Genomic DNA, 19,485 nt, shown 5'->3' with positions numbered 1-19,485 from the left:
TGGTGGGGACATGTCCCACCCGCAAATTACGCCTATGTACATATATATAGGCTATGTGCTGATACCTTTATTTCCACAGAGGACCTCTCTGACCTATGCTTAGCATGTGGGGACAAATATCCTCACACAGAGGACTCTGTGGTCTGTTAATCAACAAATTGTGCTTTGAATTTTCACTTGCTTTAAAACATGTTGTAATGTCACTGTCTCTTTGAGATTCAGTGTGACTGCTGAAATGGTATCACTATGAATGTGTTAACAGATCCAATATAAAATAATATTTTGTTTTTCATGGATCCAAGGCCCTTAATTTTTTTTTTTTTAAGCTTTGTTGTTGTTGATTTATGTCTTGCATGTCCATCCTCAGAGAACACGCACTCTGATAAAGCTTATAGTGTGAAATGCATTGTTTCGGTTTATCCAATGAATAAAATGAGGGATTTAAAAAAAGATATATATAAATGTCTGTTTAAGGTACTGGTACTATTTTCTGGTCTCTCTTGATTTGCATTTTAACACAGGAAAATACCTGTAAAGAAAATCACTAGGCTGCTCAGAACAATGTATTCAACTTGTATTTGTTAAATATGTTCCTTACTTATACAGCACTACATTCATAAAATAAATCCTGTCTTAATTATAAAAATGATTTAAAAAAAACAATATTTACAATATAAGTAAATATTAGTCAAATAATTTAGATAACCTAATGCACACAGTAGCCTAAATGTGTTTTCAGCATGACCTAAGTGGTTGAAAACTGACAATAGTGAACACAAAACAACGTCAGAGAACATTTAAAAATCTTTATTAAAACTGAATTTTATTTTAGTCATTCTTGTGAAAGTCATGATGCTGCAAAAGAAACAATTACAGAGACACATTTTACAACTTCAAAAGATGCGACAAACAACGAGGAAAAACAGAAATATGTGCTTTTGCTACACAGCAAAAACAATGACATAAAACCATGATAAAAGCTTTCTAATAAAAGCACGTGCAAAGCCGATCATTTTAGCCTATGTAAAGATTATGAACAGTTGAACATGTAAATGGGGCACGTGTCTATTCGGCTGTATTACCTTATCGAAATAATCTATCAAACATGTTGTGATCCGAAGATAAAACAATAACTTCTAGGCGTTTCATTCGTTTGTCCACAGCGGAGCGAATATTCATGAATATGTACGTAAGCCCCGCCCATTGGAACAGTTTTTCACAGGAAATGAATATTATCTAAGTCCCTTTAAGACTTAATGTTATTCTTCTATAGTCTGATATTACACAACACCGGAAACTGGCAGTTGTGAATGAGCAAGCTACACCTGAGCACACAGTGTTGCCGCACGGACTCATCACTTATCTGCTTCTCCTTTGTTTTATATTTAAAGAATTTAGTTTGACCGTTTTGATTTCCATTCTTCTCTTGTGATTATCACTTATATTACTCACTATCACAGAGCTTTAGTTTATCTAGTTATCCGAACTCTCTGGCTTCAGATAAAAGGTTGTTCGCACATGACGTCATTGCTGCAGCGGGGAATGCGGCTGGAGGGCAGGGAGTGGTGTCCTATCACAAACTCAAAATTCCTATGTTTTGCATCGGTTTTGTTAAGGGTGTAAATGTAAGTATGTTGTCTTTGTAAATATTCACTTTCCCATATGGCCACGGAGGAGAATCGGAGGGTCACAGTCAGCGAACAGACACCGACACACTGTATTTTTTTGTATTTATTTAAACAAATGACAACCAAAATCAAACCCATAGAAGCTTGTGAAAAGTTCTGAAGTGGCTGCATGCAAGGTAATCATTCACAGTCGAGTGAGTGTCATACTTGCAAATGTAGTGTTAATTATTAAACCAAAACAAAATACAAAAATCAGCTATGTGATTATTTTATTTAGTGATAAGCAGTGACATTATTAGATTTGCTATACGGCGTCTTCCCATCACCTCCTCAACCTGCTTCCCTTCCCTTAGTGTGTTTTTACACGTAGAAAAGGCGAAAATTGTATTACACCATCCAGTTTTTTCCCCCTGTACGATGATGTGAGCTCCTGTTGTAATTCTCGATTCAGCATAAATGACCTACAATGGCAACATTTTTCACAATCACGACAGAAAATCTAAATACTGCCCTAAACTCACTAGCAGAAGAGCAGCACGATATAAACAAACCAGACAAGAACTGAACCAAAGACTATAGAATAACACAAAACACTCATATTGTTTTTTGAATGGGAGAAAGTACAACGCGCAATATAGTGGAATAAGTCCCAATAAGAGCCAGTCGCCGATTGGTAAAGTCATCGCGTCACTGCAGCAGCCGTTAGAAGCTCCGGTCAGACGCGCGCCTCTGAAATGTGGCACAAGAGACGCACATTTAGGACTGCGCATGCGCATTAGCTTGATCCAGCCTAAATAATACCGTTTTTTTTGTCATGATTCGAGCATTTAGAAACAAAATTTATAACACAGTTATTGTAAGATTTCAAATATTAAATTTAATCGAAAGCTTGGCAAACAGCTTTGGAGAATTTGATGTTTCCCCATTCAAAGAGATAGGAGCTGCACTTGAATGCCCGAGAAGTGTTTCAAAGATGGCCGCCAAGTGAAATTACTTGTCTTAAAGGGACTTTGACTGAACACGGCGTGACGGCAGCTTCACATTCTCTATATCTACCGCCTCAATGGCAGGCCAGTCTTTCAATTCAGTAGAAAAATCGCTCCTCTTCATAACATAAGGATCACGTCCAACATATGTGGTGATATGCCAGCACAGTATGGACTTTTCTCCATCACTGTTTGCCTTTCACCTGAATTTCGCACGTCACCAGAACCACGTGATTGCAAACAACCTATTTACACACATAGCCTAGCCTATAAAAATATAGTAATTCACTTCAATTCATATCATACTCGTTCTGTTGTCTGACAAAAAATATATATATATATAGGAAATGAGAACAGCTTTATTGGACATCTGGCTATACTATATATTATATGATATTATATATTATATTATAATATATTAAAATGCAGTATGTGAGCACGGATTAGAGCACATTAGGCAGACAGAATTCTGAGAAAAAAGTCAGAATTTCGAGAAAGTCACAATTACCTTTTTTATTTTTATTTTGTGGCAGAAACAAGTTTGCATACTGTTTGGAATCTGTTTGCCTTGGATTTGATTCTAAAATAAAGGCTAAATAATGTGTAATCTGAGCTCTTTATAATACTTGAAAACCAAACTGAATTCTTAAAAAAAAAAAAGAAAAGAAAAAAATTCAGTAGGTCAAAACGTATTAGAAAAGAAAAAACATTCAGCACAAATGTTACGAATTTGCAGATTAAATCTAACAGTATCAGTAGGCTAGTGTTTGTTAAGGCACCTTTGTCAATTTGATCAGATACAGTAAAACTTTACAGCTTTACAGCTGAAAGTGGAACCCTTCCAATACAAATACTTATTATACATCAACCTCCCACTGACCTCTATTGCCCTTTTTGTAAACTAGTTGTATTTTAACCCAAAGTGCAAAGTTTTAAATGTGAGCACATGTGCGAGGCTAGCCCCATTTTAGGGGTGCTTCAGCAGAAATGTTGTTATTCTAAAATTTTTGTTTGTCTTTTACAAGGTTAAATAATGTCCAAAACATACTCCGTAGTTTGTGGTTTAAAATGTATGTGTTAAGGATGAAAATGAAAACATCCCCCTTAGCAAATGGTGTCATCCTCTTCTCTTCTTCTACTTCTCCTCTGTACCTGCACCGCTCAGCACGACCGTCATCCAGCGCGCAACACACGCAGAGTGAGAACCCGTTATGTAGTGTTGTGAATCAACTAAGTTGCTCCAAAGCTGTGTCTCACACTTCATTCCTTTTACCTAGAGTTGTTCCGATTCCGAAACCATATCGGTGAGTACTGGAGTCACTATCCTGAATCACCATGGTACACCTATAATAAGTGTTTATTTTCGGACTATTTTAGTCCAGCGGGTCGCCGTCGCTGTGGAGTAGCACAGGACCTGAGTGACTCGTCCATAGTCATAAACGGAGAGAAGTAGCGCCGGTTACAATGTTCTTCCGCAAGACTCATGCAGTTCTGGTTATTAACTGCTAGAGCGTGAAACAAAAACAGCAGCACGACAAATAAACTGCGTACCTGTGTAGTGCGTACGTGTGTCTCTGTTGTTAAAGTTTATCGTTAATTTGATACTCATTTTAACAATCGGGAGTCATGTGAACATGACGTCACGTGCGTCTTTTCTGGTCAGTCGTCATGGAAACATGAAGCCCTGGCGTTTGGACCAGAGTGAAAACAAACGACATTTCACTGTATACCACCAGTATGTGTGAAAACACTCACTGTGGCTTTTTAAATGAATTGTTATTCATTCCTAGATTTATATCTGTTATTTTTCAGTTGTGGCTGACTATCAAACTAGACAATAAAAGAAAGTTTAATGTTTTTCTTTTGCTGTATTTATTCATTCCTCACACACAGAGGATTTAACCTGAACCAGGCTTAACTCCTCAACTCCTAGCATTACTCTCTCTCTCTCTGTGTGTGTGTGTGTGTGTGTGGCCTGCCAGTGAGCAATGGACATACAACAGTTCTTTAAAAGAAAAAAGACAGATTCCGGTGAGAGGCTAGGGACAGTCCATAATGACCTCTGTCTTGTTTTTTTTTTTTTTTTGTTCTTCTGAAAAGTGTTAAGCAAGCTTAAGTAACAGATAATGCAAACCAGCTGTTGTTGTATCAAATTACTTATCTAGGCAATGGTCCCCTGCTTTTATTTTTTAATTATTTATTTCAAACCTACAATGGAGATCTCAAGAGGAAAATTTTGTTTCCTTGTCTGGACCGAATGATCTGTGAACTTGAGAGGTGTTTTTCTGGTGTGAATGAGGATGTGCTCAATGGAATTCAGGCATGCAGTCCAACCTCAGGTCATTTCTCGTCTGAGCCTCATCTGACAGCACTGGCTCTGCATTACCATATTGAACTTAAGTCAGAGGAAGTGATAGTTGCAAAAAACTTTCTGAAGCGCAAGTGTGAGGCTGGTACAGTTCAGGACATGCTAGCAGTGTACAAACTCCTAGATTCGGAAATGTTCCCTTCACTGAAAGCTGTTATGCAGGTTGCCTTGACAATATGTGAGCGGTCTTTTAGTGCCTTGCGTCGGCTCCATACATGGCTCAGGAGGACCACAGGCCAAAGCAGACTCCAGCACCTAGCTGTGATGTCTATTGAGAAGGAGTTGCTTGAAAAAATTGAACACCAAAGGGTCATTGACAGGTTTGCCACCCTCAAAGTGCGGCGACATAGATTAACTCTCCCAAAGTAGAGCCAAATGGGGATTCAGGGGAAGTACTTCAAAGATTTCCCTCTCTTTCTTTTTTTATATCTTTCTAAGTATTTTCAAGACCTCTGTAAATAATCTGGATATTTTGGACTTTTTGGTTTTACCTTCTTTTTTTTCTTTTTTTTTGCTCTTGATGTGAAGCTTGTTTTATTATTATTTATTGATGACTTATATTGGTTTATGAAAGTTCAGACAGGCGTGCAACCAGATATGTTAGAGATGGCCATTGGTAAATAATTTACAGAAGATGAATTACATTTTGTTTTCCAAGTACCTGTTACTTTGTTCAATGACAATAAAGTTGAATCTAATCTAACCAATCTGATGACTATTGATACAAAAGGAGGCACATGGAGTTAACAGTCAGGAAAACCAGCTGAGTGAAGAAGGTTTTGTGTTTGTTACAGGGGGCTGTCTGTGTGAACTCTCACAATTAAGCTGTTGTTCTGAAAAGGTCTCAGAAAAAAGAAAAAAAGAAATCTGGATTTTGGAGTTAGTTGAATCAATGTTAAAATGCTAAAGTTATTTTTCAATAGACATATTTTTTGTTTTTGTGTGAAAAGAGGGTGGGTGGTGGCAGTGGGGCTCATTGGGTGCTCAGCACCCCTAAAGCTCTGACCCTAGAATCGCCCCTGTGTGAGCATAAGTCTCTTTTTAGTCCCTTTAGGAAGAAAAACGTCCTCTTTGCACGTTAAAGTTGCAATAAACAAATTGCAATGCAAGTTACACAATGCAAAATGTATAATGGTGTCTCCTCTCTTATGTATTGTTACAAATTACAACAACCCTAAGCACTTGCACTAAATAACATAATATTCCATGCAACCAAGGTTGGAAATCAGTCTGAAGTATCTGAACACCTAAGTCAACTCAATGCATTAGATAAATGTAATTGTTCTGCATGCTTATAGGCTACATAGATCTTGATTAATTCCACTTTGTACATTTGTATATTAAAAAAAACGTTTCATAAATGGTGCTGCAATTGAGACAAGTTGTAGTTTGTTAATACTGTGGGAGGTATAATCAAATTCCCTTTATTCAATCGTCTTTGTTGCAGTGTTGTAGGGGGCGCTGCATTCTCAACTTTCTTCCCAAAACTTTGGAAATAGGCTACGGAGACAGATCGGAGCACAGCCTGCAGTAATGATTCCGGTGAGGGGGCGTGATCCGGTAAACGTGGGCATGCTGGATTTTAAGAGCAGTTCTGCCTTATAACTGCTCACAACATCACTGTTCTCTGCAGACGCTCGTTTGGTCCAGAACCGCGAGGACGAGAAATTATCCGAAAACCAGCTGAGGTAGGCTATATTCATGCTTTTTTTTTATCGTTTGCAAATTCTATTCTTAAAGAGTGCTGCAAAATAGATACAAGAAGGTTGTCGTAAATAGATTTGTTTTATATAGGCTGTGTTAAATGACGGTCAAACACCCTTCAGTCAGTATTACCTTCTATTGCTCTTTGATGTGTTGATAATGCGACCTATGTAGTAGGCTACTACGGAGCCATGGTGAATTGGAAATAAGAAGGGAGGAGAAATTATTTGTCGTTTTCTTACAAATGTTTCGCGTTTCCTCAAGAAACGTTGCGTTCGCTCGCAAAGAACACAAAACGTTGCTTGGCAACCGATCAGCCGACTTCAGATAACCATAACTTTTGGTACAGACAAGCTATGAAAGAAGTAGGAAAGGGCTCCAGCTTTCATATGGTATTGAAACATGTGATAGGTAAAATTTCACCATGTGATGGGTTTTCGCAGATCACATCATCACAAATTTTTTAATTTTACTTTTTGGTCTTCAGCTGTTACAGTCTATATTACCGGTTTGTCTATATGAATATATTTCTTTATCAGTGAAAGAACCTTTCCAAAATGAAAATCGACGACGTTAGACCAGCGGTACTGACAGTGGATAATGGAAAGTGTGTGTGCATTGAGAGAAAGCGAAAGTCCTCTCCATCCCATCAGCTGGTCTTGGATCATCGAACGGAAAAAGGTACTGTGTGTGTGCTGTTCCCACTGAATGCTTCGTATAATTCTTTGCTTATCCAGGACTGATCTCAGTGATAACTCTTGAAGATTTTTGGTGACCGGTGATTTTTGGAAAAGCAGTGTGTATCTTGCTAACCAAAATAACTTCTAAATGTTTTTCTAGCGTTCCCATTAAGTTATGAAAACGTTAGCCTATTTCTGAATGTTCTCGGAACGCTCAAAACGTCATGCTTTAAAAACGTTATTTCTTGATTATGCAAACGTTAAAGGAACGTGAACATCTTATTTTATAATTTTGCAAGTGTGCGTCCAACTAAAATCTAAAAAAAATATAATGTATCGTGATTGATGTAAAAATAATTATTATTAAAGACCAGATAACTTTAAATGAACATTCAACTAATGTTAAGCTACTTGAAGAACGTTCGTTCATAACTTGAGAAAGGGACGTGCAGAGAGTTCCTCAGGGGCAGGGGCTCAAATGTAAAAAAGGGGCAAAAAAAAAAAAGAAGATATATATGTGTGTGTGTGTGTGTGTGTGTGTGTGTGTGTGTGTGTGTCAAAAGTTTGGATACATTACAATTTTATGTTTTTGCAATAAGTCTTGTAACAATATACATTACCATTCAAAAGTTTGAGGTCAGTATTTTTTCTTTCTTTTTTGAAAGAAATAATTTTATTCAGCAGGGATGTGTTAAATTGATAAAAAGTAATAGTAAAAATTTATATTGTTAGAAAAGATTTCTATTTTGAAAAAAAAATGCTGTTATTTTTAAATTTTTATATTAATCAAAGAATCCTGAAAAAAGTAGGTCACAGCAAAAACAATATTAAGCAGCGCAACTGTTTCCAAAATTGATAATAAATCAGCATATTGGAATGATTTCTGAAGACTAGAGGAATGATGCTGAAAATTCAGCTTTGATCACAGGAATAAATTAAATTTTGAAGTATATTAAAATAGAAAAAAATTATTTTAAATTGTAATAATATTTCACAGTATTGTTGTTTTTGATCAAATGAATGCAGTCTTGATGACCATAAAAGACTTAGACTGTTAATTATCAAAAATGGTAATATAATAAAGTCCTTTCAAGTCACCATTTCGCCAGCCTACACTTCACATAATAAGCCTGTAGGTGGCACTTGGGCTTCATTAACTATGATAGTTTCATCAAATAGTAAACGGTGTATCAACATACATAAATACACTAAATGATTTGAACACTACTTACCATTAATGTGACTTTTGGTGCTGCATGGTTTTGTGCAGTGCTTTGTTGTCAGTTACAATCAGCGTCAGCGATGCAATTTGATTTATAAAACAAGACAAACCGCAGAAATCACTCCACAAATGTAAGTTCCTGTCCATGTAATTTTCAACCGATTTATGAATTAGAACGGAAAATTACCGCTCCACTTCACATTGTCCAATGAAATTTGAACTTGTTGTGCCAGATCACGATTGGTTGGTGTAATATAGGCTAGGCTACGTGACAAACGGGCATTGATGAATTATGTTATATTTAAAATAGCCTATATAATATATAGATTTTTAATTAAATCGACACACTAGCTTAGATTATTGTTAATTTTTTTTTTTTTTTTTAAGTTTAAAAAATGTTTTTGTTTTGTTTTGTTTTCTTCCGTCGAGCCATAGGCACTCAGTGAAAGAACCATATATGGCTCAAGAGCCTATAGGGGCACGTTCAAGCTCAAACCGGTGCGCAACGTTTTGCTACGGTTTCCGGGTTGAACGACATGTTTCCTGGAAAGGGTGTGCAACCAGAGATCGTATTATTATAGGGAGATAAGAGGGTCTGTATCTCTTACCATTGGAGAACGCCTAACGGCGACTTCATCAGGCTCCGACAATTCTTCAAAAAGAACAAAGAATGGCCTTCTCAGCTATGCGACATCAGAACACGGTGTTCAACCCACCTCCGTTTCCGTTTAAAAACATTTTGAAACGTTTCGTCAGGGCTGAACGCAGCCAAAGAATACACACTGACAAGAAGCCAAACTCAATAGAACATTCCATTGCAACACCGGCGCCCAGCAGCAGCCCTGCGTTTCCGCCATTTTGGGGTGAAAGCAACTCGGCAGTCCACTAGTTTCTATGGCAATATCAGCTGCTTTGTTAAAAAAACAAAACAAAACGTAAATTAAAGCTAAAATCCAACCTGAATGATGACAACACAGAATAAAATACTATCACTAGTGATCATCAAATCCTTTTAACAGTTTATTTTACAGACTTTGTGTTTAAGTCTTCCACTTTTTTTACAAAACCTTTGCTCTCTAGAAACCCAGTCAGTTTGGGTTAAAATTCTTTGAAGTTCAAGTATTACCATTATAAATACTGAATTAGTACCAACATATGAAATTAAATTAAGGACATGCATCAGAAAAATTGGGAATGTTGGACAATAAATATATAACAGAATATAACAGCTTGACAGCAAACTGCTTTTGCAGCGTTGTCTTATATTAATGTCTGTTAAAGCAAGACTATGTAAGCAAAAAAACACAGCCACTGTGTCCAAAAGTGGCAATTATGGGATAACAGACACAGCAATGCATCATGTTCTGTAAGATCATTAATGATTATTATGTTAGTAATTATGTTTGTAGCGTGATCCAGTGGATTAAAACATATTTCAGCCCTAGTGGAGTAATTTACCATTACTATATTACTCCACTAGGTCTATCTATATAATCGCCCAAGAGGCGAAACTCTGATGCTTTTTGGGTAACAGCCACTAGGTGGCGCTTTGGTAGCGTGGCAGCCATTATGGGGTGAAATTGCCAATTGGATAGAATCCATCACCTTACGCACCCAAAATCGGCGAATCTCACAGCCAAATCAGAAACGCAATAGAAAATTTCTCAAATTCAGTAAATTTTATGACACCTACATTAAATGTATTTTCTTAGCCTATATATATTTTATGTTATCAGTTGTGGAATCCAACCATTAACGTACACATCTGAGGTATTGAGTATTTCCATTTTATGCAACTTTACATATTTACTATTAAAGGGATAGTTCACCCAAAAATGAAAATTCTTTCATCATTTACACACTCTTAGGTTGTTTCATACCTATATAATTTTTTTTGTTATGTTGAACACAAAGGAAGATATTTTAAAGAATGTGGGAAACTGAACAGTTCTGGGGCATCATTGACTTCCATAGTAATTTTTTTTTACTACTATGGAAGTCAATGGTGCCCCAAAGCGGCCTGGTTACAAACTTTCTTCAAAATATCTTCCTTTGTGTTCAATAGAACAAACACATTTTTACAGGTTTAGAACAACTTGAGGGTGAGTAAATGATGACAGAAAAAATTATATAGGTTTAAAACAACCTAAAAGTGTGTAAATGATGAAAGAATTTTCATTTTTGGGTGAACAATTAGTAAATTAATAATTAATAAAGTTGAGATCATCATGTTTGTAGCGTGATCCAGGGGATTAAAACGTACAATATATTTCAATTCAATTCAATTCACATTTATTTGTATAGCGCTTTTCACGATACATATCGTTTCAAAGCAGCTTTACAGAGAAAGCATATCAACATTACAATTTGGAGACTGCAGTTAGCTAATAATGTAATAATTTAGGCGATTAACATACAATCACTGTTAGCAATGTAATTGGAGGTAGAAGCAAAGAGCTCCTGGAAAAATGAATTACATATTAACAATAATTAGGATTTATAGAATGTGAATGTGCGTGTTGATCCAGATGTTGCATCTTCTGAAGTCCTCGCAGGAGTTGGCGCCGTCTCTTCCAAAGTTTTAGTCATCTGAGGTCTTCTTAAGAGGCTGGATCCAAACTGAAACTGATGTACTCTCTAGTCACCTCGGGACGGGCGTCCCGAGGTAAAACAGAAAAGCAAATGGAGAATAATTAGCATAGCTGCTGTTCATAACATTAAGCAAAGATAGTCATGTGCAATTGATCTGATATGAGATGGATTATGTGAATGCTTGGCTGAAGAGATGTGTCTTTAATCTAGATTTAAACTGGGTGAGCGAGTCTGAGCCCCGAACATTATCAGGAAGGCTATTCCAGAGTTTAGGAGCCAAATGTGAAAACGCTCTCCCTCCTTTAGAGGACTTAGCTATCCTAGGTACAACCAGAAGTCCAGAGTTTTGTGATCTTAAAGAGCGTGAAGGATTGTAGGGCGATAAAAGGTCGGTTAAGTACACAGGAGCTAAACCATTTAGAGCCTTATAGGTCATTAGCAGTACTTTATAATCGATACGGAACTTAATAGGTAACCAGTGAAGAGATGATATATTTCAGACCTTGTGAAGAAATAGTATCCCATGGATCACGCTACAAACATAATGACCTTATAGAACATGATGCATTGCTGTGTCTGTTATCCCATAATTCCCACTTTTGGACACAGTGGCTGTTTTTTGTTTTTTTTTAAACATAGTCTTGCTTTAATGGACATTAATATAAGACAACACTGCAAAAACAGTTTGCTGTCAAGCTGTTATATTCTGTTATATATTTATTGTCTATTTATTATTCTATTATTATTTATTAACATTCCCATTTTTTTGACGTATGTCCTTAATTTAATTTCATATGTTGGTAGGCTATTATTTCAGTGTTCATAATGCTAATACTTGAACTTCAAAGAATTTTAACCCAAACTGACTGGGTTTCTAGAGAGCAAAGGTTTTGTGAATCGACTTAAACACAAAGTCTGTAAAATAAACTGTTAAAAGGCTTTGATGATCACTAGTGATAGTATTTTTTTCTGTGTTGTCATCATTCAGGTTGGATTTTAGCTTTAATGTACGTTTTTTTTAACAAAGCAGCTGATATTGCCATAGAAACTAGTGGACTGCGTAGGGCTGCTGCTGGGCGCCGGTGCTGCAATGGAACGTTCTATTGAGCTTCACTTGTTAGTATAAGTTCTTTGACGCGATGGAAAGTAAACAAGAAACGTTAACGCCGACACGCATTGGGTGTGAATGCAGCATCAGACTGTAAAAATAGACGTAAAAATAAACAGAAATTTCCAGACTTTTGAGCGATTAGTTAGTATTGTACACATTGTCATGTTAATTATAATTCAAATGCATTTGAATTATTGACCACAATATCATCATTGCTATTTGTCTGAGAGTGGCATTAATTTCAAAAAAGGGCAGGGGCTCGAGCCCCCAAAGCATGTAAAGCATAATTTTGTTGATGTTTTCAGTGAAAATTACTAATTAGCCTATTAATAAAAATGTTTCCATAGTGACTTAATACAATGCTAGAAATATAATTTGTCTTTTCTTCTTCAGTCAAGGTGTATTATTTTCGTAATGGAGCCAACAAATTCATGGCGTTTTGTTTTGAGCATGGAGAATACTCCATTTTCCCTGTAACTGATGGTACAGAGGTAAAACTTAAGGTAAGGTCTCAGACACTGAGTTCTTTTTAGAATATTGTTAGACATGGTGTCAATTAGTATCTTGTGCTTTTATTTTCTAATTTCTGATTTTATAAAATCTGAAATGTTTAACAAGGTCTGCTGGCTCTCACATGCACAGGTATTACCAAAACAGGACTTCAAGGAAGATATCTTTAACGAAACGTTCTTATTTCAATGGGTAGACAGTGGAACTAATGACTGGCGGAGCTTGAAATCAGTGGCTGAACCCAACATGTACCTGTTTGTTGAAAAAGTAACAGAAAAAGACAAAGAAAAAGTGACCATTAATCCAGTTGGGAAGCCAAATTTTAGAATCATTGAAGACAAAGGTATTTTGTCAATTGATTGTAAGTACTATATATAATAGTATGTTAAACTGGAGGGATGTTCTGCATTCTAGCATGTTTAGCACAATATATTGTAAAATCTACATAGCAAGGTAATCATCCATCCATTGATTTTCTAATCTGTAGTAGAATCCAAGAACACGGGAACTCAATACGACACGCCTTCTGTGTCAGTCAAGACTCGATCCCGTGACTTGACTCTACTAAATCAACGTGCCAACTCAACAGGTACCTATCTTATATGTGTATGGCTTAATATATAATATGTGTTTTGAGTTTGTCATACCACAGAAAAATGTGTTATTTACCACACAGTCGAATTTGAATGATAATAAAAATTGCCAAGTAAATAAAATAAGTTATGAAAATCTTGAAAAAATAAGCTGTATTCTCTGCTCTCAAACACTGGGGGCTTGTCTGCTGTTGGCGCTGAAACCACGCCCACTTGCGAGAAAGATGCTGTCTTTCTCAACTTACTTGTCTAATGAGTCAAACATACTGATGCATATAAAAAAAAATCACCTTAGAGGGTTACAAAATTTAGTAGAGTTACCGTGGAATACCTATTAATTATAACAAGCACACAAGGCAACTTTCACTCATTGGTGGGCACGTACTGCCAACTGTGGCACCAGATGTCAGTGCCGCGAGACGGGAGGATGAAGGCTGGGATGGGAGAGACTCTGTTCGGCCCCATATCATCGGTTCCAGTTGCTCTTCACTGCAGAACATGAGATCCAGGGGGTGGAGATGGGCAGGATTAGGGATATGTAAAAGTGGGAGGAGTTGGATCCAGATCCAGGGGGTGGAGATGGGTAGGTTTAAATCCAGGGGGCGGAGGTGGGTAGGTTTAGGGATATGTAAAGTGGGAGGAGTTCGCCCCCTGGATCTCGTGTTCTGCAGTGAGGACCATCTCGATTATCAGTGAATCCCAGTTGTCTCTGATGAAAGTTTGTAAAACTATCCGGTGTTAAATTATCACTGCAAAGGCAGGTGTTGGTGGTGATTGTCAGCTCTCCATCATGATGGCTCTTCACAAAATTAATCCACCTCTTCTTCATATCATCGTTTTTAGGAAATTTAAATAAGTAGAGCGAGCTGTTTTGAATATTATCGCAACCAGGTAATATGCATTTGTGTGACGAAGGCATAGCTAGCTAGCAAACTGTAGGCTGTAGTGACTAATGGTAATGACAGTAACTTGAGATTAATCATCCATCCATTGATTTTCTAATCTGTGGTAGATTTTCTGAGGTCTGGGAATCGAAGGGGACCCAAGTACGCGAGAACTCCATACAACAGGTCTCCTGGGTCAGTCAGGACTCGATCCAGAGACTCGACACTAAATCAATCATCGGCACGACTCAAAAGGTACCTATCTTATATGTGTATGTATTTTATACAGAGCAGTAATATAATAGGGGACTTTTTTCACTTTATCACTATATATAGTTTCAGATATCCAGATCAGAGTTGTAAAGAGTACCTGAAAACCATACTTGAGTAAAAGTACAGATACCTCACAGTGAAAATAACTCCATTACATGTTACAACAAGTCACCAATTCCACCCGGTGGCCTTAGGAAAACAGTGAACAGTGGGTGACATGAATGTAAGCGAATAAATACAGGAGAATCATGGCAAAGTCATTTCAAAGTGCCACACTTCCTGCTGCCAACAGGTGGCGCTTTGACTATTACTGAATATTGCCAAGTAGATGTCTTCAGGCCAGAACTATTATCAAACATGTGAAGTTTGGAGCAGATCGGACATTGTATGCCTCAGTTACAACAACTTCCTGTTTCGTGGCGTTAATCGCAAACATTAGTACTTAGCCAAGTGTTGCATGATTTAATGTGTTTCTATTATGTTTGGTACTTCGTGGCATATTAAAATATGTTTCTGGGAGTGAATTACAGTGCAAAGCATGTCGTTTCCTGTTGCCAGCAGGTGGCGCTATGGCTAACTGAATATTGGCATGTAGATGTCTTTAGGACAGGACTCTTATCAAACATGTAAAGTTTGGGGCAGATCAGACATTGTATGCCTGAGTTACAACAACTTCCTCTTTCATGGGGAAACATCAGACTTTGTCAGACTGCCACAGACACGCCCTTCAGCGAAAATTTAAGATCTTTTCGAATAAACATCACTAAGGCCTTAAGATTAGACTGACCATATATGATGTGGTTCTGTTTGAATCTCTATGAGGATTTAATCATAATGTAAAACATGTCATTTCCTGTTACCTACAGGTGGCGCTATGACTGTAATTGAATTTTGCCATGTAGATGTCTTCGGGCCAGGACTCTAATAAAACTTGAAGTTTGTGGCAGATCTGACATTGTATACCTGAGTTACAACAACTTCCTGTTTCATGGCGAAACATCGAAAATTGTCAGGCCGCCACAGACACGCCCTTCAGTGAAAACTCAAGATCTTCTCAATTTAACGTCGCAAAGGCCTTTAGATTAGACTGACCAAATATGATGTTGATCTGATTACAGCTCTAGGAGGAGTTCATTAAAGTACAACATGTGGAAATGGCAAAAATGACAAAATTCAAAATATCTCACTTCCTGTTGAGTTTACAGATTTTGCACCCAGTGGCTTTTTTGTAGGTATTGGGCTGTTAAATGTGTCTACCAAATTTCATACCTGTACGTCAAATGTAGCATTAAGGGCGCTTAATTGAAATTTTGTAGGTGGCAATTTTGTAAGTGCCGCTATCGAGCCATTTTGCCACACCTAATTCTGAAACCCATATCAGATGTAAATTTTCACCACTTCTGACGTGTGTGCAAAGTTTCATGAGTTTTTGAGCATGTTTAGGCCCTCAAAAATGTGATTCATTTCGGATAAGAAGAATAATTGGCCGAGCAATTACAATAGGGTCCTCACACCATCGGTGCTCGGGCCCTAAATATGACTTTAGTAAAGTCTTAGAGTATCTTTTTAACAGATTTTAACAGTAGTAAACTGTAAGATGCATTAATCCTCAACACCTAAGATAAATGCTAGCGAACAACAAGAAACAGTTGATTTGTGAGAGAGCAATTACATGTTTATTTTCTAAAATCAATATAACACCTCAAAATTGCAATAAATCAGGGTCGAAACAACAGCCTCTACAAACACTCAAGTCTTGAGGAATAAGTAACCAATATCCTTTAAAAAGGTCTCTTCAATATAAATAAGTTCCTGTTTTTATATAACATAAGCCAATGATATAGGATTATCACTTTAGCAAGAGTGCTGTTTTTCCAATCATCTGCACAATCACAAATGTGTGTGTGTATATATATATATATATACATATATATTTATTTATTTATTTTTATTTTTTTTGCATGTTCTCACCAACATGCACTTGTTGAGAACATGAAATAAATATTTTTTCTATTAATGTAGCCAACTTTTTCCTTTTTGTGATTACCAAATGTTGGTTCAGTCCAGCAACTGTTCATCTTGAAATATTACTAACGATAAAAAAGTATATTACATTTATTTTATAAAAATCAGTAAAGATTTCATAGCAAAAACACATGTACTACAACCTGAAGGTGAATATTTAGAATTATAGGCTACTAAAAGGCCTTTTACTTTCTAAAAAAGTATAAAATATAAATCAGATGACAGAAGGCATGTAGAAGATGATAATGTTGACAATTTAGAGGCCTTTGAAATTTGCGTATCAAATATGATACAGAATTTAAAGAATGAACTAAAGGGAATCTCTCTCACTGTTTTTCAGGAAAACCAAAGAAGATTAAGATGTCAGTGAAGAGCTGAATCTGAGAGCAAATGGAGGGGCATTTTTGTCCATTTCTTTGCATGTTTGCCTTTTTGTCGTGACCTAGAAATATTACTGACATGCCGTTTTTAGGTGTAAAATCAGTTCTTACTATAAAAACGCAACAGGCTCTGTGTAGTTTGGCACATTATTATTGTCAGTTATACTTGATCATAATTACATGGCTTATCAAAATGATCTGTTTTAATAAGCCATTAAAAGACAATGCATATAGGAACCTAACCTTTTAACATCATTTCCTGCATTGATAAAATCAAATGCATTTCTTACTGGTAGTCGATTCATTTCCTGAAATATTTGCCTGTTCAGACCTTAGACTTCTGAGCACACTATGCTTCGTATTATTGCGTAAGGCTGACATGAGGTTAAGGTCCACAATTGGATCCAGTAGGGATCAAACTAGAAAAGATACTGCTCAGAATTACATGACTATCAAGAACTACATTTCTTGTTAGAATTTTCTGTGTACAAACTATTCATACTATTGATACTATAAAATAACATAGAATAGCCATTACCCATATAATGCATTTACTTCATGCACTTATTAGTTGCAGCTTTCCTTATGTAGTGGCAAGGGAGGGACTGCTGGATGACAAAATAACCTTATAACAGTCACACATTATACCGTAAAATACATGATATAGTGCATATAGTAGTAACAGTGAGTAGTCTATATAGTATGTCATTTGGGACGGAAAGTGGAGAGTCAGTAAAAACTCAGTCAAGAGCGACCACTTGTGGTGAAGTGGTTGAACTGCAGACTCAGATGACATGTAATGTCATTTGTTCAATTCTGCTCAACTATGAGGCATAGAAGATGAGCGTGTGTAAGATCAGCATATGAGGATGACTTTTATCACTAATGTGCTTTGTACTAGAGTTGGTATATAGCCTGTTACATCTGATATGCGTCGTTTTTCTAGTAGTGATCTGCACATGTATATTCTTGTATTTATTAACCATGTAATGTGAAAGCATGATAAATGTGAAATAACTTTAACTGTAATCAGCTCGCTATGCAAGCTTACCTTTACCTTACTTTTAAATTCACATTTTCAGTATTCTCGAGATAGAGAGATTATGTTTTTATATTGATGAACTTCCATAAGGCAAAAAAACAAACAAAACAAGACAAAACAAAAAACAACCACAAATGAACTGACTGATGATCTTGTTGAAATGTTTCTAAGTGAAATACAGCTAAATACAGTATTATCTTCTGTATTAAAAATGCATAGTTTAAAATTAAGCACATCATCCTGGATAGTGTTCAACTGATATTGCAATCTGTTAATGTGCTGTTTTACTACCAAATAAACATATATTTTCAAGTGTCTTTGTTTTGTATGAATGACATTGAGAAAGTGAAAAAGCCTATCATCTGCCCTTACACAAATCTCAAAAAACGTGACAAATGATATGGCAGTATTTGAGTGAATTTAGGGACAAGGATATGCATTTTAGCTTGTTTCCACATATATCAGAACATACATGGCAACTCGAAAGCTAAATATAGCCCTGGAAACCCTGCAGTACACAGAAGAGCTTCTCTGTCATGAGTCACATCTCTCTGATGCCCTCCTGTTTAAGCTCCTCCTCATCACACTCTTCAATTTCTACATAGTGGTGTATCACTTTCCTCCAAATCTCAATCCCTGCTCATTATTCTGACTTATGTGTAGGTGGTAATTTTTAAAGACACATTTATTCTACATAACTAGTAAACATTACAAGGACTTACAGTTAAAGAAATGTTGATAAATCAAGAAGTGACAGAACACAGTAACAAATGTGCTGTTTTTTACAAAAATGTCCTTAAAATGTCCTTGAAACATGGCGGTACTGTGAGTATTGTTAGCTCTTATATGATAAATTGCTTGTGATTATTATAGAATAGAATAGAATAGAATAGACTGGCCTTCCATTCAGGGTGTTTCCCTGCCTGTGGCCTAAGGCGCTAAGTTAGGTTCCAGCCCCCTGCGACCCTAATAAGGATAAAGCAGTTTGGATAATGGATAAATGGAGAATAGAATAGAATAGTGTGCACAAACACAAGGAATTTGTTGTTTTGAGGAGCTCTTATCATTAACTAAAACTAAAACCATAAAAAAAAAACATTTTCATTATACATTATACACTTAAACCTTTTTTATTTCAGCTAGCTGCCAAGGCAACATTTCTCATTTTAATTTTAAGTTCAAGTACTAAAATAACCAACAAAATTTATTTATTTATTTATTTATTTATTTATGAAACGGCTAGTTCCTGTCCTTGATTCTGATTGGTCAATAGCTGTGTTTTATTCACGATAAAACACGGCTATGACCGCTTCACCCAAGGTTCTGTGTATCACTCCACAACACCCTTAGCAACCACTCTTAGCAACGTAAACATATGTTTGTTCTCATTCATATTGTTCATTGAAGCTTACTGTATTATGTAGAAGAGTGTTGTGAGAAAGAGATCGATTGAGCGAGTTTATTACCTGCATTCAGATTTAGAATTT

The 19,485-nt window shown here is 36.4% G+C and overlaps 1 long non-coding RNA gene across 5 annotated transcripts; it reads left to right on the top strand.

Moving 5' to 3' along the window:
* Positions 1 to 1,610: 1,610 nt before the first annotated feature.
* Positions 1,611 to 18,315, top strand: LOC127513293 (uncharacterized). 5 transcript variants are annotated; one of them, XR_007930374.1, is made up of 9 exons: positions 1,611 to 1,625; positions 6,430 to 6,524; positions 6,616 to 6,670; positions 7,226 to 7,367; positions 12,685 to 12,794; positions 12,934 to 13,144; positions 13,289 to 13,390; positions 14,407 to 14,533; positions 16,917 to 18,315. It is a non-coding gene; the product is annotated as an uncharacterized LOC127513293 (long non-coding RNA). The 5 variants fall into 5 exon arrangements; XR_007930375.1 differs by lacking the exon at positions 1,611 to 1,625 and adding an exon at positions 3,904 to 3,918; XR_007930372.1 differs by having other exon boundaries at positions 6,430 to 6,670.
* The last annotated feature ends 1,170 nt before the right edge of the window (positions 18,316 to 19,485 follow it).

Source organism: Ctenopharyngodon idella, chromosome 5 (genome assembly GCF_019924925.1).
Source record: "Ctenopharyngodon idella isolate HZGC_01 chromosome 5, HZGC01, whole genome shotgun sequence".
NCBI lineage: Eukaryota > Metazoa > Chordata > Actinopteri > Cypriniformes > Xenocyprididae > Ctenopharyngodon > Ctenopharyngodon idella.
Note: the sequence above shows the minus strand (reverse complement) of the source record. Positions and strands in the feature narration are given on the sequence as shown.